The sequence below is a fragment of the Scomber scombrus genome, chromosome 21, assembly GCF_963691925.1.
Source record: "Scomber scombrus chromosome 21, fScoSco1.1, whole genome shotgun sequence".
Lineage (NCBI taxonomy): Eukaryota > Metazoa > Chordata > Actinopteri > Scombriformes > Scombridae > Scomber > Scomber scombrus.
Genome location: NC_084990.1, coordinates 6,759,921 through 6,785,169, shown reverse-complemented (window position 1 = coordinate 6,785,169; position 25,249 = coordinate 6,759,921). Strand labels below are relative to the sequence as shown.

Below are 25,249 nucleotides of genomic sequence, written 5' to 3'. Positions count from 1 at the left end.
CAATCATAAAAAATAATTACACTGAATCATCAAAAAGTAATGGTATGAATCCCAGACAGTTGTACTTTTCTTTCAGCCAGGTGAGCACAGTTTAGTCATGTTTGGGAAGCCGGTGAGGGGTCATGTCCTTTTTTTCCCCACAGCATTAGTGACTTTTACCAGCAGCTGATGACTTCATGATGACTTCACTTCACTAATCTTATGCATAGCCTACATAGGGAATGAACTTTTAAAACCGCAATAGACAATGTTTCTTGTATATAAGACTTCCAGATCATGTGTTAACCAATTTCACAGTATATATCGGCTAACGCAATGAACTTAAAGTGTTCCCAGCTGTTTTTGAAACTCGTGTATCAGTCCACAGATAGGCTGTCATTGACTGTTGATCCATCTTTATCATGTCAAAGGTAAACTGTCTAGACTGTGTCCCTGAACCTTGTTTCACAGACAAGATGGCTGCATTCACTTTTAGTGTAATCACAGATGTTTTATCAGAATTTTTTCAGCATTATCATTGGGGAGTAAACGCAGACTGTATCTAATATCTATTAGAGTACACATTGATATTGCCCCTCAATATGACGCCGTAATTATTGTTGACATTGAGGTGTGTTGATTTTAGTTGTTTAGTCTTTTTCATGTAGCCATGGAAAGAAGATGTTTAATTTTCCATTAGCACAGCGCTGTGCAGTGCAAAGTCGAACATTTTAAGTAAAATCTTCCTCGGTGATGTACATTAGTGAGTGAATCGTTCCAGCAATTCAGTCTAATAATGCATGGAGTTAAATATACTACTGCAATTAAGGTACAGTATAATGGTCATATTAGAAAAAAATATCCTCTTTACCTGCTTTCATCACCCACTTTCTTTATGGGGCACTTTGCTGTCATACATGGTCAAAGTGCACCACTAATAATCATTTAGTTTCCCATAATAGATTAAGAGTACATATTCATAATGTTAAAACGGTCATGCATGGAAGAACAAATGAAGAATAAAAATCAAATGAAACCATAATTATGATGTTAAGAGGTTGAAACAATTGCTGCTGTAATTCACATGTATTCCATTAGTCACATTTGACCCAGTTATAATATGAATTATGTTTTATGACCATCTCTTTATGTCCAGATTTAAAACAATTACTGGTTTGTGGAATTACTGTTTGAAAATTGGCATAATTTGCTCCTCGTTGCTTTTGAAAATTAGTTCAGCACTACGCCAGGTGTCTGTGTGTCATTTTCCAATTGCCTTTTAACCAACCTTTTTAATGGTGATTCATTTGACCGTTGACTCAGTCCCTCATCGCCATCACACCCGCACAAACCCAGCTGGACACGTGCATCATACAGTAGCCACCTCCTTAAAGAGAGGCAGCCAATTACTTACTTTAAAGTAAATGTTGCTGAGGTGATCTTGGCCAAATGATGCCAAATGACCCTTTTTGTGCATTGTGCTGGAAGATAAGCTATAAGTGGCTGTAATGGTGGTTATTCGGGCAAACAGCATTAGGACTGATGGAACTTACTAAGAGAGAGAGATGGGTAAAATAAGGTATTTTTATCTTGTCTGTTTGAGCACTAATGTTGTATTCCTTTAAGACGGCAGTCTTGAGGATGGTGTTTCAATGGATTTCATTGGACTACTATCTTTTAACCCTCCTGTTGTCCTCTGGTCAAGGAAGGACAGGAAGAAGGAAAGAAGGAAGGAAGGAAGGAAAGAAAGGAGTACTGATGGAGGGAGGAAGGAAAGAAGGAAGGAAGGAAGGAAAGAAGTAAGGAGGGAGGTAGGGAGGTAGGAAGGAAGGAAGGAAGGAAAGAAAGGAGTAAGGAGGGAGGAAGGAAGGAAGGAAGGAAGGAAGGAAGGAAGGAAGGAAGGAAGGAAGGAAGGAAGGAAGGAAGGAAGGAAAGAAGGAAGGAAAGAAAGGAGTAAGGAGGGAGGAAGGAAGGAAGAAAGGAAAGAAAGAAAGAACAGTCAAAAGAGATGGGGTCAATTTGACCCGGGAGGACAACAGGAGGGTTAAAGGGTGAAAAAAGAAACACATATGTGATGGATGGACATCTTGATGCTAAAAATAAAGAATGCCTTGTATCCCATTCCTTTAGGATATTTCTGATCACACGTCTATCACATGTGAAGGGTCAGACTACTCATGGGATTTTGAAATATATCCCCTTCAGTGGTTACATTGTTCATTTCATGTCATTACATTTTGATGAAATGTAGCGGCAGGATGTAACTTCTTATCATTTGTAGCAGATCACGCTGTTGCCTTGTTTCATGGGCTGCATGTGCTGTTCTGGTACCTCGCTCCTGATAGTGCTGAAGGTTTAGCATGTTAGTGTTAAGGTTATCGAGCACAAAAAGTCTGAAATGTTTCAACTTGAAGGAAAAAGGTCTGCTTGCTTTAGACTGGTTTCAATATTGTCATGCCAACAACAAGCATAGAAACCAGAAACCTACATTCACTAATCACACAAAAACACAAAAAATACCAATTATTTTAGCTTCTTGTCAGTAAATATTGACATCGTCTATCTGTTGGTTGGACGAAACGTAGGATTTGAAACGCACATTTCATTTTTTGGCCACTTGGGGGCAACGTAACAAGCTTTACACACATTTACCACCCGCTAAATGTAAGTCCAACATTTAAGTTTGATTTACCATCGATCTCAACTGGTTCTTAAGTTGTGTTGTCGGAAATCAAATGTGTTCATAATGGTTCTGAATGGCTTCACTCAAAGGGGGAGTGAAAAGACACTCAAATGCTCTGTAGAGTTGAGTTGAACGACAGTGCTGGTTGATAATTCTCTGTTAGCCACACCTTTCAAATGACACATAGATATTTTAAACATTGTCAATGTCAAATTTTCGCTTCATGCAGATTTTTTGTCAATTTTAGTATATCGTGATCAGCTTTTTCAATGTTTTATTATATTTTATGACCTAAATGATTATTTAACAAGTGGAGTAAAAATTGTCAGGTAGTTAATGAATCAAAATAACTTTCAGTTGCAGCCTTCTACATTTAGCAACATTTTATAATAGTAATGACAGTACATCCTTCAGGAAACATGAGTCGTTAAGCACTACATTCTTCCTGTTTCTCATAAGCACAGTGCTTTATTTGAAAATCTATATCTGCACACATTACATGATAGATAAAGGCAGCCCGTGCAGCTATTTGACTGTAACAGGGTGTTGTATATCCACATATTTGGCTCTGCTTAATCTTCAGTCACGTTCTCCCACTACACCCCCCCTCCTTTCCTTTCATATTTTCCAATAATTGTTAGGGAGGAGGAGGCTTTTTTTTCCTTTAGTATTTGCAGGTAGCAGTGGGAAGTGTTACAAGTACCCCCTGTTAGTTGCGTACTTGGGCGCTGTGACGTAACAGAGTCTGTACTTAAGACGCTTTGCAGTATGAGATGACCCCAACACCACATTTCTATGTCATGTGAGAGTCCATGATAAAAAACTAATATCTGAAACCACACGTGCCAGTATAATGAGACTCTTCTGAATATCTTTGCCTTTGCTTGTTTGATTCGTTCCAAGATCACAGATCAGATATCAGCATTGGGCTCTTTAATCATATCTTCAATATATCTAATTGTGTCTTTTTCATGGTGTCACATGGAACAACCTCCCTGTGGAGTCATTTTTCCTGAAGCTTGACCGTTGGCATACTCATTGGGAGCAATTTGGGGTTAAGTGTCTCCTCCAGTCCACATGTGGACTGGAGGAGCCAGGAATCGAACCACCAATTTTCCAATTTGTGGACAACTCGCTCTACCTCCTGAGCCACAGCCACCTTAACTTGTGAGTTCCCCAACTCTATGGAAGTGTAATACTGAATTGCTACATTGTCCCTTTATCATTAGAATACATTTACGATGCATTTAGAGAAATAACCATTATTTTTTTGCCTTTACCGATTTGTAATTCCAGTGGTAGAACCCTTTGTGGCTTGAGAAGCATTTTCCCTGGTTGCTCACTATCTTACCTAAGCACTTTCAGCACACATCTAATATATATACTGCAAGGGATTCCTCACCTTCTTTATAACAGAGGTATAATTTACGTGTACTGAACACAGTCTTCCTACTGGGACAGAGACACAGCAAGGCCTGTTCCTTGAGTGTGTAGTTCGGTGTGTGTGTGTGTGTGTGAGAGTGAGAGAGCATAGATCAGGACGTACCAGCCCCTAACCATCACTGCTTAACCTTTTATCTGTTCACACAAGGGCTGCCCATGAACAAAACACTGATTACACACACACACTGACGCGGACATAAGGCCTGCTGATTAAAGTTATGCTTCTGAAAATTCTTCAAGCTTTGTGAATCTATTCAAGCCCGTTGGCAAAAGTATCACAAGGTGTATTGAAATAAATAGACTTTATTCATTTGTCTATTCAGTGATATTCTCTGATGCTGTAGTGATTTTCATTTGATCATTAAAGTGCAGTGACTGCTACAGCCCCAAGAAAATAGATCAGAATAAGAAAACGGGGGAGATTTGCTGGATCAGTGGGGCCAGGAGGTAAGTGTGTCACAGTAAGGCTGTGACACATTGACCTTATTGTAGATTGGGGCCAATCCTGCTGTCAGGTACCAGGAACAATCAGCCTACAGTATAGTTCTGCCCATTTTTGGTTTGGTACTTTTGGGTATGTTAGAATCTCTGCAGGTTTACCTGACCCCAGCAACACCTTCACAATGAGTGGTACAAATGTGTCTTTGTGTGTGTAGGTGGCCTACATAGTGACTCACTGAAGTCGAGTTATAGAAAGCTTCTGGAAACTACAGATGCACTTTGTCAGATGGGCAGACTGTACAAGACATTGGTATAATTAACCAACAGTATAGATTAAGAATGAATCCGGCCATAGTAACTCCGGAACTGTAATATGTCACTTTTCCAAACTGTTACCAATCACTGTTCAAAAAATAATGATTTTGATATTTTATGGTGTGACAATGCTGTGGTTAAGGTCTGGTTAGGTTTAGCCACAAAAACCACTCAGGGTTAGGGTTTTGGTTAGGTACATGGGGTTAAGGTTAGGGTTAGCTAAAGATCATGGTTTGTTTAACTATAGACTGTAAATGGACTTTTACAGTCAGCTCCAACCTCTCGTCAAACTATGGTCACTTCTGGCTCCATAAATCCAAGATGGCGTTGGTAAAAATGAAAAGCTGGGGCTTCAGGAACTGGAGTCAACAAACCAGTGGGTGATATCACAATGGCTACATCCATTATTTTTTACAGTCTAGGTGTGTCAACAGGTGTAGTTGATGTAAATTGATGATAATTATGGTGTCATGCATATATTTAAAATGATACATCCCACTCTACATTACACCTGCAGGGTCTCATTGTAGATCATGACTGCTGCCTGACAATTAGCGTAATAATTGATTATTTACTTATTACTGAATATGAATACTCACATTGCCATCCTACATTCAGGAAGCAGAATGAGCATTTTAATTAGGCAAAGCAGATTAGTCACTGTATTAGATGTGGCATCTAAACATTGGGTGAGTCATTAGAACTTTAACTTAAACCACTTAAATTTAAGTTGGAGTCTTTTTTCATTCTTTATGGCTTTTATTTTTATTTATTTTGCAAGGGCTTGGTACAGACAGGTGGATATGAGAGTATACATATATCATCAGGAAAAATAAATGTGCCAGCTGCCATACGCCAGATTGATTTATAGCAATATTTCAAGTGTCTAGAGCTTTTCTGAGCCCGACATAAGGATTGATATCAGAACAGATCCAGATGTATTTAAATGGAGCAGTATTGGATAAAATTAACCCAATCAAATGGTCACTTTCCTCACCTGTGTTTTGTCCATCTCAGCTTGTTATATATAGTGCTGCTCTGATTTTTTTACAGCTGGGCTCTACAATACAAGAATTTCACAACAAGCGAAAGCAAGCAAAAATTATGAGCATTGGACCGTGAAATTGTTTTTGGGTACACCAGTTCTGACCGCTAGATTGGCAAAGTATACAATCTGTTATCAAATCTTATATCCTTCATGAGTTTCTCATTAGCAAAGAGTAACAGGTAAGCAGCTTCTCATTTTTAACCAGCACTGACTGTCATTATCTTCAGTTAAAATGAGAAAACGTCCCCTGCGGCAGATTATATCAGCTGTCACCAATTAATTAATATTGTTTGCAAAGATTCTCATGTGCCAGACTTAGTAGGCTGTTATTTCAGTGGAGACATATTTCATCAAAGTTACACATTTGCTGCTGCTATATTTACATTTCTGCATAATTGTTTCTTATTGAATATCTTACCTCATTATCAGTCTGTAACTTGAGTGTGTAGCAGCTTTGTCGTTTAGGTTAATTATAGTTTCGGTTTGGACTTGGTATTGGCAGATGCCCACTTTTACCACCCACTGTACTATTGAATTTGGATCAGAGCCAAAAAATGTTAATGGTTATTACTTCAGTGGTGTGTAGAAATATTTCTTCACAGGGTCTGTTCCCTTTGATCACAGCAGAAGAGGTGACACCGAAATGACCCCTGAATTATCCAGCTGCTCTCCCTGTCTCATTAAAACAGGCCACGATTAAGACAAGCTAAGTGTAAACGTCATTAAATCACACCTGGAATGTTTCTGCATGCCACACAAAAGAAATGAAAAGTGGAAGTGAGGCACAGTTGCATGACGCCTTGTGTAGAAAGGAATTAATGTGAGTTTTGAAGTCGGTCTGACTGACTGAGCTGTCATATACTGACTCACTGTTTGTTGTCACAGCACATTTCAGTTGCTGAACCCATTGTTTGGCTGTTGGTGGCCAAGAAACACGTGTTTTTATGTCGCAAAATATGATGTCATGATGTATTATTTTTGTCACTATACCGATGATGATACTTGCTGATTAAAGAAACATCTCAACCACAAAGGAACCATGGTGACAGGAGAATGAATCCTGATGATTCTGCTGATGCAAGCAGACTTTTAACTCGCCCTAAGTGCTCTGACTCTCCCATCTCTTTTGCCTAATTCCTAATAAGCTTCACTTCCTGTGTGCCAAAAAGATTTCTCACTACTGGTCATGCCCTGCCACGTGTGCTGGATAGACACAGAATTGGCATTCACGTGCAGCACCTGCTTCTGCTTGAACACATTACCCTGGTTGAACATAAAATAATATCTGCTCATGGTGAATTTGTTGTCTTCAGTCATCATTCCTGTTTGTCTCATTTCACTCCTGCACCATGTTTCTATCCTGACCCCCGCTGTGTTCTTTTTTCAGTCTATCTCTGTACTCTCACCATCATATTCTTACCGTTTCCAATGGTCCCTCAGGTCTTTTCTTTCCTACGTGTCCATCATACTTTGCCTCTCTCCCCCTTGCTGTCCTTTGTAATTGGCGTGTTACTCTGCTTTTGCCTCTCAAGTCACAATCTGTAAGTCATACCATGACCATTTTGTTAGTCTTTATTGCTACTTTTTAAAAACTTTTTGCTTACATGAAATCAAAACTATATTTGTCAAAAGCTTCTCTTTACCAACCTAAATATGGTTAAGGCTAGAGTTGCACAGGAAAGCTATTCTTTTCCCTTACGTTCATCAGCAGTTGACAGCTCAAGTGGTTCTGCAGTCTGTAATGATTTAGAAGTAGTAAATTCTGTACTGACATCAGCCGTGGGTAACCTGGCAAAGTTTGCACCAACTCTGTGTCCCCTTTTCTTTCTTTGATATCTTAGTGTCTGACCGATCTCGGAACTTACTAGGAACTCCTGTTCTTCTTGTCATGTTCCTCTAGTTTCTCTCCTTTTCTTTCTCAATCCATCACAAAGTGGAGTCATAAAGCCTTGTGATCATTTCAAAACTTTCACTCACCTTTTCAACAGTTGCAAGCTATGGCTGAGCAATTAATTTATATTTTGTTGAAATAGCAATATGGGCGCCTGCAATTTTCAAATCACACGAGGCACAATATGTGTTAAAGGTGAAATGTGACTCAAAATATCCTACAGGCTTAAGAAAACATCTTTGTTTGGTACAGATCCCTGCAAAAATCACACCATAATCCTGTTAATATGTTGTCCAATGTAAATTAGAATAACAATGTAAAAATGACCAGTCCCCCTAATATTGCAAAACAGATCACAATTAGTCAAAATAATCGCAATTATATATTATCTTAAAATCGTTCAGCCCTAGTGCTAACATATCTTTGACTAAGTTTACCCTTCTTAGATCCAAAATTAGCTTTGTGTTCATTTTGAACACACACACCCCAAAGTGGCACAGCAAAATGATTAATGCGCCCTTGTGAAATGCAGCATGAGATGCTTGGTGACGTAAACTCTGCTCACTGTGCTGGTTGGTGTAGCTGGCGAGTTGATTGCAGTCCCAATCATGGTCACAATTACCCTCCGAGCAAACAAATCTATGGACACAGTTTTCTTCAGTTTGGACTCTCTGGTGCTTTGTTCCCTCAAAGGTCAGCACTGTCAACATAGTTGAGACATTGCGGACCTCTAAAATCAAGTGCTGTTTTCTCTCAGAAACCAAAGCAAGCCATGACTCACTATTCAAAATAGCTGTAATTTTAATTAAAAAGACGTATTAGCTTTTCTTGTCCCATAGTAGACACTTTTTAATATGTTTTTGCAGGAGTGTCCTACCCATTTTTCATTGAGTTTTTTTTTTTTTTTCCAAATGAGTGAAACAGCGCCCCCTCTAGTGTTAGCCAATCTGTGTGGTTAACATGATATTGCACCCTTTCTGGAGTCTATCAAAGGGAGGACAGGTTTTCACCCTTTTAAGTCAAACTAAGTATCAATCATATGTGGTCACTGTCAACAACTGGTTAGACCTGCCAATGGTCAAAGCGCACATTTGCAAATTCTGATTGCAGTAATTAAATGTAAATTAATTGATATTAGTTTTTAGTTTTCATGCCAGTGTGACCATGCCAATCTTGTTTACTTGTTCTGTGATCATAATTCTCTGCATTTTAGACTGTATTTTAGTTTGGCTCTTGTACTGCTCCATGTTTTGGGATAATATATTAAATCCTGATGTATCTAAGAGTTTTTTTTGGCTTAGTTTGTAAGACAGAAAAACACATTTTAAAGACAATATGTTTATATTCGTCAAAGTGAGGTGTCAAAAGCGGAATTTTATTGGCACCACTATTATAAAAAATCACAAATGATGACATTGATTGACAACTGATGACAATCTGCTGTTGTTTTTCCTGATGGGGAGGCTGACTAAAAAAAAACAAAAAAAGCTTCAGTTCATAAATCAGTATAAAGCAGTTACAGAGTCACAGTCTGTTCTAAGTTCTGCATGACAACCTTGTGATACATTTATCAGAGAGCACATTTACATTTTTGAATTTTCAGTCTTTATTTCAATGATTGCTTGTCACTATCAACATGGTTTATCAGCTGGTTACATAATCCTGCACTGAGAATCTCCACTTCAGTTGCAGTCGTAGAGATTTTTTGTCTTTTTTGTTTTGTAAAATGACACCCATGCTTCATTTTCAGTTCAGAGAAAGAGTGGGCTCGTAGGTTGTTAAGTAAGACAGCTGATTGGACATTGTTCTAAAGTAGACTCATTTTGTTCCGTCCAAGGTTATCATAACAAAAAGTATGCAAAACTTTGAAGAAAACTCTATCAGAAATTAACTACTATAAAATGTAGACATAAAAGTAAAAATATTATACAACTTATATTATATAACTAATATTGTGGACTTATTTTTGTGGTATGCAAACTGAAAAAAATGAAAAAGAATGTAAGCTTATATTTTTTTGTAATTTACAATGTTCATAATACATGTTCTGATATGATGCTAAAAACAGATTTAACAGGTCAACACAATGAATAACTGTTTTGTACAAAGGGAAGTACTGTAAAATGTTCATTAACACGCTTATTCTCACTCTGACTGCACCTAAAAGTTCATGATATTATCAGTTAATAAATAATTCCAGCCCGACTTTTATGAGTGGTGGCCAGCAACCCAAAAGTAAACTTTCATCTCATAAACTGCGCTTCATATTAGAGCCGGTAAACCATTTTATTAGCATGTTTTCTGGATTTTTTTCCCCCTGCTGCTTCTGTACTTTTAAAATACCCAATGGAGTTTTAGACCATTTGGCAGTAGCTCGCCAAGAAAGAAGAAGCAATGTGCAACAGAAATGCAGTTAAGAACAAAACTGAAATCCACAATTCAGGTGTTAAAAAAAAAAAAAAAAAAAAAAAAAAAGTCTCCGCAAATGTTTTGTTTGTTTTTATGAGGAAGGAAATGTACTCAACACATATATTTTTGCCTCAAGCATATGTGTTTTGGTAAGGAACTGTGAATATCACATGACTTTGTTTACTACAAAAAACCCAAATAGTGTACCTTTAACCTTTGTCAATCAATGAGTCAATCAATATTGCAACCCTTGTTTTCAACTGGGAACCTTATAATATGTATTATGTAAGACTCTTTTTTAAACCATATTATTTAAAGCCATGGATAAGTGAAATAATTAGACACCTAAATAGAATTCATTTTGCTCTTCTGTACTTATTGCACTCTGAAAATACATTAAAAGCACTCAGACGGAAGGGAAAGGTTAGTCCAACAGATATTTTTACATTAAAAAAAAAAATCATCTTTAAACATATAGACCCATGTGAATAGTTGCCTGGGCAACAGGCATGTACAGTATCCCTGTATTCACAGTAATAGGTGAGGTTGGGAAGATGAAAACTGTACATCATGTACATCTTTGCAAAGATGACCTTTCCACTGTTGTTTAGTATGTGAGGATGATGCCTCATTCAGGTCTTCATTTCATTATCTCCTTTCACTGGGCAGCAAACAGGTTGCCCCGGCAGATATCTTAAACTATTTCGAAGTCAAATCTGGTCGCACGTAGATGGGATTAGATGGAGTCTGAGGCTGCAGTAGATAGATGTCACGCTGACACTGGGGAGCTGGGAGGAAAGTGGTCAGTGTGTTCTCTCTTGTTTTATCTCTCATCTTAGCCGGCATCACGTGAACATGACATCAGGCTCATAGATAACAGGATGTGGAAACTAACTGTCACACGACAGCTGGAAGAGTGCTGCACGAGACATATACTTGTTACATTCCAAATTGTTCTCCGGTTTGAATAAATTGTTGTGGATTGAAAAGAGAAGTTTGAGACCAACTGCTTGTTTGCTTTAGACTGCATCAAGAGTTTCTTGATATGACAAAGACTGCGCATCCAGAGCTTTAATCGAGCACTCCGCTTTCAACTCCTAATAACAGCTGAGTCTAAAGCCACAAGTTTGCAATAAGAGAAATCAAATCAACCCATGAAGCTCTATGTGGTGAGTCAGCAGATTAGACGCTGGCTTTGGCTCACACAAAAGTCGGCAGACATAGCTTCAGCCATGTAAGGCTCCCATTGTGCGTTCCTTCTCTCAGGGGTCTTATCTGGTGCCCGAGAGGTCCTGTTTTGGCCTTGAACGGAACAATAATGTCTGAATGAGTCATCAGCACTTAGACCTGTCAGTAAGGGGGACTGAGGTGGAGAAAAAGTGGAGAACGACAGGTGTTTAATTTCATCTTGAGTTGCAGGAGAAATTTGGAAAGGGAAAGTGAAAAAAACCCAAAACGGGAACATAAAAGGCGACAAAAGGAGAAGTGCAACGTGATGTCAGTGCGACCTCAAGCGTATCGCACGTTATTTACGAAGTGTACATTTTGAGAAAAGAAGTAGGAATACATACAAACTGTGCTGCTGATGAAGAGGAACCTCATGCAGCTTGTTTAAAGTGAAAGGAAGACGAATAGAGATTCTGGGGCAAGGCAGCAGATATACAACACATCAAGACTCAACAAAGAGGAGGATGGGGAAAAGCTCAGTGAATAGTTGAATACATGAGAAAAATGAATATAGAGTGCAAAGAAAAGGGCAAAAACTTACAAAAAGAGCATGTAAGAGTAGGAGTGAATGGAGGTGTGATGAGTTGCTCATGGGATGTGTCAGTTTTGTCATTGCTTTGTTTTCTCCACAACATTTACTCTTGTTGGGAAAGCTGTTATTTTCTGGCAAGTGAAGCCGACGCCACACAAGTTGTTTCATTTTTGTGCCTAGAATTGAAGAACTGACACCAAGTCTTAGAATTCAGGTGTAAAATTACAGAAAATCATCCAATAATTTACTGTTATAAGAGTATGAGTCATCTCGAGTTCTCTAGAGCAGACTCAATATTCTAACCAATTTACAGAATGAAGATTTATACTGATTCTTTGGTAATGAAACCCCTCAGTTAACATGCTGTCAGATGCAGAATAAAATTCAACAATCAACATTGATTCTGATTATTTTTATAGACTGACGCACTAGTGTTGCACGCATGGGAGCATTAAGTCTTAGAACACAAACTTGATGGCGGTTATATTTAGGATGATTATTAGCAAGAGTACGTCAGTTGAGGACTTTGCATTAACATCTCGAGAGTTTGTATGCTGCAGCTGCTGCTGCTCTCTGTGTGTGTGATGTACTTCTATCCTTCTCAAGAACCAGTTGTAATTTTAGACCTCAGAATTGACATCCTTTTTTATGCTGTCAGGCTTTTGGCAAATCCTGTCAAGGGTTATTTTTAGGGTTCATACTCATCTTAACAATACTTTTTACTATAGGCCAAAACCTATCATCAATATCATCTTCCTAGTAACACCAGGGACATGATATAGGAGGACAGCAACCTTCCACCCTATTTAATTCCAATCTAATATGATGTTTCCTCATTAGTGATAAATTGGCTAATTTTACTTTCAGTCCTACATTGACACAAACAGTACAGGTACTTATGAGTGAACCTTAGCACTGTACATTACAGACACATATGCAATAATATTCATTTCTGTAAAATGTAAGAATTTTCACTCAGCTGTAGGTCTTTTTGGGGTAGGGCAGAGTATCATTTAAAACATTATGATACCAGATTATTTCAGGATAATCTCAGAGTTGCGGTCATGTCTGTTCACTAGTATTGGAATGCCATTAAGGGTGATGAGAGGTTTCATAATAATAAACTTGTTTTCAAGCAGCTGAAGCTCGTCAACTGCTTGAAAACAAGTTAAGGATTAGAATCAGGTGTGTTAGAGTGGGGAGATACCTAAAATGTGCAGGGCAGTAGCTCTCCAGGAGCAGGGTTGGTGACCACTGCCTTAAAGGTATAGAGTACCGATACCCAGCCCTATTTTGGGGTGTTGGCATATTGTGTTTTAATGCAGTGTGCTTCTTTGCTTCATGGTATGAAACATTAGCCTTGTAGTTATATCAACAATGGTTGTTGTGTCAGTGGAAGTTAGTTCAGGAAGAAAATAACATGAAAACAGAAAATGTTGTAAACCTTGACTATTGCAGCCCCTCACAAAACTTTAATGATAAAATCATCAGTTTCTGAATTTGTGGATTGTGTCACACAATGTCATTAAAGGGGCTATATAATGCTATTTGTGTTGTTTATATACTGTTATGATGTCAGATATCTTTGCTAAACATGGTCACGGTTCCAAAACCTGCAGGTCCACTTTCATATTTGGGATCGCATTTTTTGCTCAAACTGAGAAGTTTCCAATTTGAGTAAAGAAAGAGAAAAATAATTGAAATCTGACAACGTTGTTTATTTCATGGTTTGTTGACGTAGCCAATCAGAACAGAGTGGGCTCATTAAAGAGACAGGAGCTAAAAACAGCCTGTTTGAGACAGAGGCTGAACTGAGGGGCTGCAGAAAGGGTCAGAATAAGATAAATGAGGACCTCTTTTAACTATAAATCATGCAAAAATATAGACCTGGAAATGCGCATATTATGTCCTCAATGTAGATATGAGTCTGAATATATGACAGCTTTTAAGCGTTAAAAAGAAAAAAAAATCAGGTAACAGGTTTGTTCAGAACTGACTATAATTGCATAAAGTAGGACAAATGTGTGTTTTATTAGGATATATTTAAATTTGTAGCACTATCATCACCTCAATCTTTTCCAACTAATATAATTATTTAGTAGTTAGTATGATTTTTCCTTTCGGCTTGGTTTTGCCTAATTTGGCTGATAATTGCTTGCTTTTTCCCCCGAGAGTATTTGCAGTCATCTGATCCTGTTTTCTTTTTTCCCCCCTACGTTTTCATCAGTAGCTGCACAAACAAAATCTCTCCTCTGACTCTGCCCTCAGAAGCTGAGGTCAGCCTCAGTTGAACAAATAGATTCCACCCGGCGCATGCATTATCAACCTGCCCATATGTGGCGAGACAGCACAGCATATTAAACATCATCCGATCTTTTCCTTGCATATGGAGTTTCTCAGTCATCAGGTCTGCGCTGCCCTGTGACCTACATCTATGAGAACAGAGTACTCATCAGCTCATGCTGTCCACGTCTACTGCCAAAACCGACTGGTCATTTCATGCAGCTGAAGCTGTCTGTCAGACAGCAGAGGTCAGAAGACAGCAGAAATCATGATAATGAGAATTTGCTGAGCTTAAAGGAAGAAATTGGCTGGTACCACTTTACAATAAGACTACCCTTATAAAGGATTTATAAATGGTTATAAGTGAGTTATTAATTAGATTGTAAACACTTCATAAACCATTAATTAACAGCTGTAAATGAGTTATAACCTAATTTCTTATACATCAATGCGAGGTCACTATTTGGCAACATGAAGGTAGGCTATACTACTGCATTTTTATCCATCTGGGTTAAATAGGCTTTCAAGATCTTGCAATTTTGTCACTTTGTCAGCAAATTCTTCCCCCATCTATCTTGATGTGTCTTGCCATCTCATTATGAGCATTAATTTATGAGTTATAGATACAGTATGTATAACTACTAAAAGGGAGGCTTATAAAGTGTGAAACACATCGCCATCTATTGATGAATAATTAACATATATAACTCCCAATACGGAGGCTTATTTTAAAGTATAATACACTTGACCATTTATTCATTTTTGACATGAAATGCAAAGACATACAACAGAATCATGCAAATCTTTTCATTCACATGTTGAAAAAACTCAAAATAACAAAAAGTATCTAAATGTAAATAATTCATTAGGAAATGGTGATGTATTAAAGACTGTAAAATAAGGCTCCCTTTTAGTGTTCAAATTGTTTGTAACTCACATATATATAAAATGCTCATAATTGGATGCTAAGAAACATGAAGATAATCCAACCAACAAACAATGGAAACCAAGGATGCTGCCTGATTGACAAGACAAAGCAGATAAATATGGGATGGGTTAGGATTATTTGGTAAGCAACTGGTCACTGTTACCCTGTCTTGCCAATGAGCTATAACAGATTATTAATGATTTAGAAAGGGTTAACAACCTAATAAACAAGTCAATTATAAACCATTCACAAAGCATTTATAAGGGTAGGCTTATTGTAAAGTGGTACCGAGATTCTTTTTGGTGTCTGTTTTGGATGAGCTGCTTGTCCAAATAAACTGGAGTGTACCAGTCTAACAACTTCTTTTTTTTTTAAATGCCTGCAAAATCCTATGTAATACAGAATTCTGTTTTTTCCAGATTCTTAGTGCAGCACAACAGAGTGACATCTTCTTCTTAAGGATAATTTCTTGGCATTTTTCCCCTTTATAACAGTCAAAAGTGAGACATGAACCAGCAATGACTTTCAAAGCAAGTTGTAATAAACCATAGTTTTACTTAATGGTGAAAACTGTGTTTCAACCACTGTTAACCTTCCAATTTATTTGCCAAAGCAGCCAATATCTTCAAGCTGAACAGAAAAACAAATAAGAATTATTGAAATTTGTTGGAAGTATTCCTTCAGATCTTTAAAAAACAGGCAATTTCTTGGCTGCTGTGGCTCAGCGTGCTCTCGTTGTCTTGACCACAGAAATGAGAAGCCACAAATATGAAAATAAAACCATTCACGATGTGAATTCTGCTTTGAATGAACGAAGCCTCTGTGGCCTCTGATGGTCTACATGATTCTTTGTGTCTTGCTGAAATAGTTTGTAAAGGCGTTGCTAGCAAGTCCCAATCCAACTGAGAATCAACATTCAACATTTTCTCAGGAGATGAAAGATGTTGGTTGATGAGAACACTCATGTTTCTGTGTCTTCTGGATGTGCATGGAGGCAATGACCTTTTTTATCTCTTTAAATATATTAATATTTATTGCTGTTTGTTTTTGAGGCCTTCTGCTTAAGGGTGATTAATCAGTTGATGCAGCTTAACCTCAAATGACTGTGATACTGAAGATAACGAAATCTGTTTATCTGAGTCATTTATCGAATCCTTTATTGTACAGATGTATTTGGTTCAGTCAGGTAATAGATATTCATGACTTCAGTGAAGAACTAAAGATTCAATTCGTTGTTTTAATGTTTTTATTCAATGAACTCAATTACTCTGATTGCAAGGGTGATCTGACCTCAGACAGACCCACACACACACCCACATACACTACAGTTTGTGTGTGTGTGTGTGTGTGTGTGTGTGTGTGTGTGTGTGTGTGTGTGTGTGTGTGTGTGTGTGTGTGTGTGTGTGTGTGTGTGTGTGTGTGTGTGTGTGTGTGTGTGTTTGTGTGTGTGTGTGTGTGTGTGTGTGTGTGTGTGTGTGTGAGTCACACCAGTGGGCTGCTTTGGAAACCATGTGGAGACTGCTGTTGTTTTCCTCAGATTGGGTATCACTTAGAAATCCATTTCTGGTTAAAAATCATTGTTATTTCAGAACCTTTCCGTGTCAGAGCACCATTACGGTGTCACATTTTTCTTCATATTCCCCACGTAACAAGCTTTCAGCAGTTTTTAAAAGAAAAGCTCATACTGAAAGAACATGCTTTGAATAATTACATTATTGTTCAACTTAGCATTAAGTAACACAAATACAAAGGAAACAGAGAAACAAAAAGTGTCCCTGGTTGATGATTGGCTTTCTATAAGTAAATGAATACATGAATAATTTACTGTAAATTATCAAATAGCCTCAAGTAATTACGTCAACTGCAGAAAGAACAAGGCATTCATTTGAAAGAGGCTTATCTTGGAGATGCACATTTATGTCTCTGGTTTATAATTATGTAATTTTATTATATCATGTTTGATTTATTCTAGATTTTATTTCTTTTTTTCGCTACTTTTCATTTGCTGATTATGTTGTTTGTTGCCAAAACTCAACACATCCTCTGTTGTCTTGATAAAAAAGGAATATCATCAGAGATGTTTCCAATTAAAAATCTTCCAGCAGCCCAAAGCTCATAACCCCTCCTGGTCCTGGTAGGAATTTAAAAGAGAATTGGTAGTGATTTATTTTGAGTTTTTTTTGGAACTATTTTACTCTATAATGTACTAGTCTTTGTCAGTCATTATTTTGCTTCCTGTGACAAGTTTGTTTTTCTATGGTACTATATTGTAGCTGATGACCTTGCCACAGTGGTTTTCAACAGGGCTGTTAAACAGACCTGGCAATCTTCACAGTCGCAACTATTTGGCTGACCATGCTGTGAATCACTCAATATCATGTTAGTTAAGCAGGGAGCACTGGACACATTTTGATGATATTTTATGTTGGGTAAGTCTCTGTCCCTCCAGGTTGAAGAGTTTCATGCTCTACAGAATGTTGAAAAGATTGTGCCAAAGATCAGCTAATATGTTGTCCTAGAGCCTGACCGATATATCAGTCAGCCGATGTTACTGGCTTATCGCAGATATATGATGTTCTTTATGCACGTTTTTAAAAAAAAGATTTCTTTAAAGATTTTGTTGGCATAGACGCCTTTATTTAGCAGTAAACCGACAGGAAACATGGGAGAGAGAGGGGGGTGTGACATCCAGCAAAGGACCTCCGATCGAGATTCGAAGCGGGGTCGGCTGCGTATATGGCATGCACTCTAACCAATTGACCACCTGTGCGCCCAATATATGCATTTTTTTTTTTTTTAATCTTTTGAACTTATATGCCACATTTTATGTATATATGATCCTTTTTTCAAATTTAAAGTTCAAATTTAATATACGTACATCTGTTTTTTGTTCTATGTGTTTCTTTATAGTTATTTATAACTATTAAATTCTCAGTGAAATTTATTGTTTCAGTGCACTGATGTCATTTTATACAATAAAATGTATTGTTAAACTGTCAAATATCATGCCCCCATTACATATTTTTGTCACAATTGTTTGATAACCACATTTGAGGGATCACTGCAAAAAAAATCTGCATTAGCCCCAAAAATCTCAAATATTGGTCGGGCTCTTTTTGTATGTCCTGAACTTTTAAATACAGAAATATAAAAGTTCAGGACATACATAAAGGCAGATGATCAGTGTCAAGAAGCAAAGGTCACAGTGTGACTGGGATGTTGCTGCACCTGATAGTCACATAACTGTGTCCATGACAAACAAGCCACAGTTTGTGATGTTTACTTCTATGGTTGATGCAGTATACAGTGAATTTGCTGATTTGAAATAGCCAACACTGACTTCCTTTTATACATTTTTATTTTGTGTGATTCATTTTAAAGTCTGCAGTAGAAATGATACAGAGAGAGCATTTAGGTCAATTATCATGGCATCTGCAAGTATCAATTTTGCAATTTTGCAGCTTGTAAGCTTTTTAGCTTGTGACATAATCAGAGTGATTAGTTTGACCTTTTGCCTGTGCCTGGAGGTGGAATGGGTGCAGCCATAACAGAGGCCATAATCTCATTAGGCTTTAAATCAACATGAAATGGATGTTTTTTAAAAAAAAAAGTTTTTTTCTGGCGTATACGCCTTTATTTGACAGTACAGAGACAGGAAATTATGGGAGAGAGAGGGGGGTCTGGCATGCAGAAAGGTCCTCCGGCCGGGACTCAAACCAGGGTCCGCTGCGTAAATGGCATGCGCTCTTAACCACTCGACCACCTGCGCCCCCGATGAAATGGATGTTTTAAGGGAAGAAATTAAATAGTGGCTATTGGAGACCATAATGACATACTTACTGTGTTTTCCCTCTCCAGTCAAATCAAATCAACCTTCAGATTCATTCTATCCTTTGTTCACTCAAAGATAGTAAAGACATACAGACTTTGCTCTTGTTAATGTGCCATTTTGCAAGGCAAAGGTACAGTATGTGGCTGAAAAGTTGACCTGAGAGCATAGACTGTATATAAGAAATGGACTTAACATCCGTGACGTCACCCATTGGTTTGTGGACTGCTGCTCGGAGGCCAATAGTATTGGATCTGAGCAGCGGCATCTTGAAAATTTCAGGTGCATGCTGGGAAAAATAAAAACATGGATTCTACTTATATGGGCATCAGGAGGTGCATGAGGCGCCCTCCTGAACCTGTGAACCAATCAACCTGTCAATCACGACGTAGCCATGCCCTAATGCATACCCTGCTTTATTGCCAAAATTTCACAAATGAACGTCATACTGCATTGAAGAAGGCTTTAAACTAGCGATGGAGACCATAAACACATTTTGAAAACGTTTACTGAGGTTAGAAATCAAGTGAGAAGTTGGTAAATTCTCCATTGACTTGTATTTGAGACGGAAGTCCTTTTGACACCAAAACGGTCGCCCCCTGGTGGCCTTTTGATAGAATGCAGTTTTAAGTTACTTCCGCGTTGGCCTCATTTCAGAGGACTCGAACTCCCCACCTGCCTGAGAGTGGTGATAGAGGAAAGGGCATGGGGTCAAAGGGCCAACTACATGTCAAGTGAATGACTTGAAAATTGCATGGCAGTGTAGTTAGATAATGAGAAACCTTTTGTGCAAAGTTAAATCTTTTCTGAGAAAGGCTCATGAAAATCTTATGAAGTGCCCAAAATGAAAAGGGTTCATCTTCTAAGTCGTAACAATGATTTTTTGCTAGTATGCTGATTAAATGATTATACCTCTTGTGTACAAGTAAACATTTTGACATTAAAAGAAAGGTCAAGAGATCACAAAGTATCCACTGCAGATCCCCTTTAAATTAGGCCAGACATTTTTCTTATACTTTTTCATGGACCAATATTTTATTGAAAGATGTCATATTTTGAATGTGGCACTAGACAAATGGTCAGGAGTTCACAGACTCAAGAGCAATCATCCTCTGGGAACAACTAGTTTTCAAACCAAAGTTCATGGCTATTGAACCAGCACTTCTCAAGTGCTAAAAGTGATGGGTGGACAATTGGACAAGCCAGTGTTGCCTTCCGTTGAGCACTAAGAATCCACAGCCATAGTAGCGGCTCCATGGGTACTTTAGCACAGGGGTGCTGTAAGCCGAATGTGACTGGTAATTTGCTCACAGTAACAATGCTACAGTAACATGCTGATGTTCAGTAGGTAATTTTACCATGATCACTTTATTAGTTTATGTGCAAACATTCCTAATTAGTACTAAACACAAAGACAGCTGACGCTCATAGGAATGTTTTTAGTTTTGCAGGTATTTGGTAATAAACCAAACCTTAAACCCAAAGTGTTGGAGAACTTAAAATGTTGACCCAATTATGCCAGTAAATTAAAAAGTAAAAGTAAAAAGTGAAAGATTCACCGAAATGATTACACTTCATCCTGACGGAAACATGCATATCTGTATCAGACTTCATAGAAATCCATTATTAGTCAGATCACTTGACTCAAAACCACTAACGAGAACCTCATAATGGTGCTAAAGGAAAAGGATCACCAAAGTCTCTAGGATATTTTGTTTTGAAACCATTGATGCCTTTACCAAATATTGTTCCAATCTCTCAAGTATATTTTTAGCCACCTCCTGGTGGTGCTAGATGAAAGTCAGTCACCAAAAGATTCATCCTCTGGGGACCAGTAATATCTGTATCAAACTTTCATGACAATCTATTCCAAAACACAAATGTGCGACACAAATGTAAACCTCATGATGGTGCTAGAGAAAAAAGTCAGTTGATCTACAAACATTTCATTACAACTTATCCAACAGCTGTTGAAAAATTCCACAATGGACCACAGCGATCCCCAGAGCCAGAATGTTGGCAGGCTCTGAAAATCACTTACCTGCCTACAGATTTTAAATTGCTTGGCTAAGTTAAGTTTGTTTGGTTGAAAGAGCATGTGCTCCCAGTACAACTGCAGTTGACAAAATGTCCATAAAAATCCCCAATGTCTAAATATTCAATCAGTGTTGTCTGAATTGAGAAAGATTTAATCAGGGTGTCTTGAGTGTGCATGTGATCTGTCTATGTTCTTGTTCTGTTCCTCCTCGTTACTCCCGGGCAGCACACATCCACGCATTTATGCATGAATCCTTGGCTGTGTGTGTGTGTGTGTGTGTGTGTGTGTGTGTGTGTGTGTGTGTGTGTGTGTGTGTGTATGTGTGTGCATTTGTGCCTGTGTGCATGTTGTCCTTTATTAAAAAAAGCTGTACATTAATACAAAACCAACCACCACCTGTTGTTCTGGCTTGTTCAGGCTGATAGAATATCTATCCCCAGAGGCTTTGAGATGCCCTCAACTCCAAGGTACTTCAAAGTACAGTCTTCACACTATAGTATTACAAAGGTTGTACTATTGATTCTTATCATATGATGAGGTGAGGATAAGTTGGATGGTGCCTTTAGATATATTTCTGTGCTTGCTGCTTAGGTGTTTTTCCACTAAAAAACATCAGATGTCAGAAGTCCTTCCCCCTCAGATGTCTTCTTAATGTCCAGACTTCAAACCCATTCAAGTGCCTGAATATCAGATTTAAGTGGGCTGATGGGGACGCAGGAGGAGCCTGTTACCTAAGCCTTGATTGAATTTGTCTTAGAGAGCTGCTAGTTCTGCCAAGCTGGCGCCACTCTTTGTACTCTCCTCTGCCTTCTGTTATTACCATGGCTTGATTGATGATTTGATAACGACATCAGTAGTCTGTCTGCAGAACACCTGAGTATTTTTAGTGTTCTCCATCGCCCAGTGGAGGTTTATAAATGATGTGGGGGAGCTTGCAGTCCCATCGCTGCATCAGAATAGAGCGTACTGGCATAAATGGCCTGCTAATATGAATGGTGGAGGGTGCTTGGCATGTTTCCCAAAGAGTAATAAACTGTGTTCAAATTGTCTGTATATTTTTCTCATAATATAACTATTGTAGGTGAAAGTGCCTCTGAAGAATAATCTTTGACACTGTGTACAGTGTCAAAGATTTTGGGTTAGTTGCTTTTTAAATCAGGCATGGCTGCATGCACAGAATCAATCAGATGTTCCCACAAATGCTTAGCATGTGTGTATGCATATATGTGTGTGTGTGTCTGTGCTTGTGTATGCCACCTGTTGCCATCTCATCTTTGCTCTAGCATCCAAGCAGTAAATGCATCACATTCACCTTTTTAATTACCCATTAAATGAAAAACTCAGTATGTTGCACTTTGAATAATCAGCAGCTTTATTGGTGGGTTATGCTGTAGTCAGTCCAGTGTCTTGTGTCATCCTCATTAGGGTTTACTTTAATGCTACTCACATGGATCTTGGGGAAAACACAAATGCAATTACACAATACTCCAATTCAGAGTTCACCTTGACATGGACCCACACCTGAGCCAACTATTTGTTGTAAACCAAGGACTGTGCCATATTGATTGGTCATGATAAGTCTCTTGGACTAATACATTTTGTATTGCAAGCAATTTCCTCTCCCTCCCCTAAGTGAGTAGTGAGCACACACTATTTCTTTTACATCCATATAGAGTATTCTATCTTCAGTTGGAGCAGCAGTTTTATTGAGGGTACTTAAATGGTTACATGACGTTTCTCTTGTTTGACATTACTTGTATTACCTGGCTGACACATCTTTCCACTGGAATTGATTTTCCATAAACTTTAGTTTCTATTATTTTGGTTATTTGGCAATTCAGTACTTGGAATCCTGCCTGAAAGCGGGACATACTGAGGCACACATTTCAAGCTTTAAACAGTTTAAAGCAAACAATCAAATCACCCTTCCATCCTTTTTGCCATTGCCTCAGTGCAGTAGCAGCTCAGTGAACGTGAAGTTAATATACAGAAAGACATTCTAATTAATTAAATATTAATGATCTTTTCTATCTAAAACACCTTTTAAATACTGTATATTGTAGTCCAAAGAAACACACTGTAACTTACTAAACGTCCAAAACTGAAGTTTTACAAAGGTAGGAGACAGTTTGATGTTATCTGATGTCCACCAAGCCCTTCCATACTACACACCAACACACTTGCAACCACAGAAAAAAACTGAGGATTTAATTTCAGTAGGTCAACTTCTGCTGAGATGCCAATTACCTTGCAATTAACCTACTAGAATTTAGCCATGATACAAGAAACGTTGGGATTCTAATATCATTAGTGTCACAGTCTGCTCCTCAGTCCCTGTCTGCAGCCACACTCTCATCCCCAGCAACTTCTCCCTGGCTACGTTCCTTCTTCCAATTCCCCGAACATGCCATTTTTAAGCTATCCAACAGATGCACTCAGATTTTCCCTCTTTTCCCCTATTTGCACATCTGTTTCCACTCTGTAATTGTCTGTACCTGCTGCCCATTGGATAATTTCTGTGAGAGGTTTTTAACAATGCTCCGCCATGCCCCAGTCTTTTGTCTGATAATATTGCGTTTAAACTTCATGGCCTTTCTAAATGGCATCGGTGAGCTTTAACCAACTTGTACAATAAATCTGAAATATGACTATCTATATCTGGACATTTAATGGAAGCATGCATCTAGGGCTGTGATGATAACCGTGCAACCGCAATCAGATGTAGAAAAATTGGAGAATCTGTGTTGCCTCTTCTTGCTTTTGGCACCAAACCACAAGACCTTGGCATCGTCCCACGAGATCGACCACCCAGGGAGATGCTGAAAGTGGTCCCCAGCGAAGCAGAAGTGTGGCAAGCGAGCATCCAATCTAGGCTAAAGGCTAACCCTTTGTAACATCTGCAGCCCCTCAGTGACTGTTTTAGGTGACAAATAGTCACCACACACAGTAGCTTTAAGAAATGACTCAGGCACTTTTAGTGTTTACAACGCAGTGCAACATTGTTGTTTGACTTAATAAGAGAGGCGTTATGTGTTCTGTTATATTATGACCCCCATTTAAAAGGCTACACATGAACATTGAAATATATTGTGTTTTTTTATCAACACTGCATTCATACATCATTTACCCGCTAGATTAACTCCTATCATTATTCCCTGCCATTACTGTTATTGTTCTGTCTTCTCCAGCTCTCTGTGTCCCAGTGGCCTACAAAGCAAACTGTAATGCAATAAACATTCCGACGTAACCATAAGTCTGACTCACAGAAGAGCTTAAAATGTTAGGCTAGGATTTAAGTAAAAAAAGAGACATTGAGGAAGAAGCTGCTGGAAGGATGTGTAAAAAGACTTTAGCTTAATTATTCTAAAGATCCAAAGGGAGTTAAAACCATTTCCTATAAGAAATACCACACACCACACGATGCAATAACCAAACTATCTTAAACATGATCAAAAACAGTTAAACAGCCACAGACAGCCTTGTATTTCTGTAGTCAAAGGTCCTTGCTTGAAATCTGACTGAAAACTGGAATAAAAGGCACATTCCTCACTCTCATAATCTCCCTCTGACTGCACTTGAACAAGAAGCTAAACCATCTAATAGTCTAAGATTTTTCTGTGAACATTCCTTAAAAAAAGGCTGTGCATGTTCACCCTTTGCCATCTAACTCAAAAAACTCAAAGAATGTCATCTGAGCAGGTGTTATCCTGCAGTCGATAAAGCCCTCCATTTAAAAAACAAAACTGAGTTTCTTTCTCTTCTCACCGCATAAAGTTTATTTCCTCTCACTTTTATTCATTTCCCTTCCCTTTTTATATGTTTCCTCTTCTGGACGTAGAAAAGGTGTTGCTAGGCAACATTTTTTCCTTTCTTGCTATGTTTTACAGTCATCTACGCACTTCCTCAGCCCACAGCCGCAGTAATTCAGAGTGCATCAGTCAGTCTATCAACAACTCTTTTAGCAAGTAATGCCACTGAAAGATGGTTCACCATGTGGACGGACAGGTCACTTTTTATGTTACATAACTGATAGGAGTTGAATAGTTTCTATTTCCAAGTTTGAAGTCTTGGGAAATGCAACTGTGACCACTTACTTAATGATTTTTTCTGTTTATTCCTGTGGGATATTCATGGTGCAACTTGAAGGTCTGGAAAAAGTAAAAAACAAATTGCTGCTAAGAAAGCTTTTATGTACCTACTGAC

At 38.2% G+C, this 25,249-nt stretch overlaps 1 protein-coding gene across 1 annotated transcript in view; it reads left to right on the top strand.

Moving 5' to 3' along the window:
* Window positions 1-25,249, top strand: part of pemt (phosphatidylethanolamine N-methyltransferase) — a 74,488-nt gene that overhangs the window by 3,508 nt on the left and 45,731 nt on the right. The gene's annotated exons all lie outside the window — the stretch shown is intronic.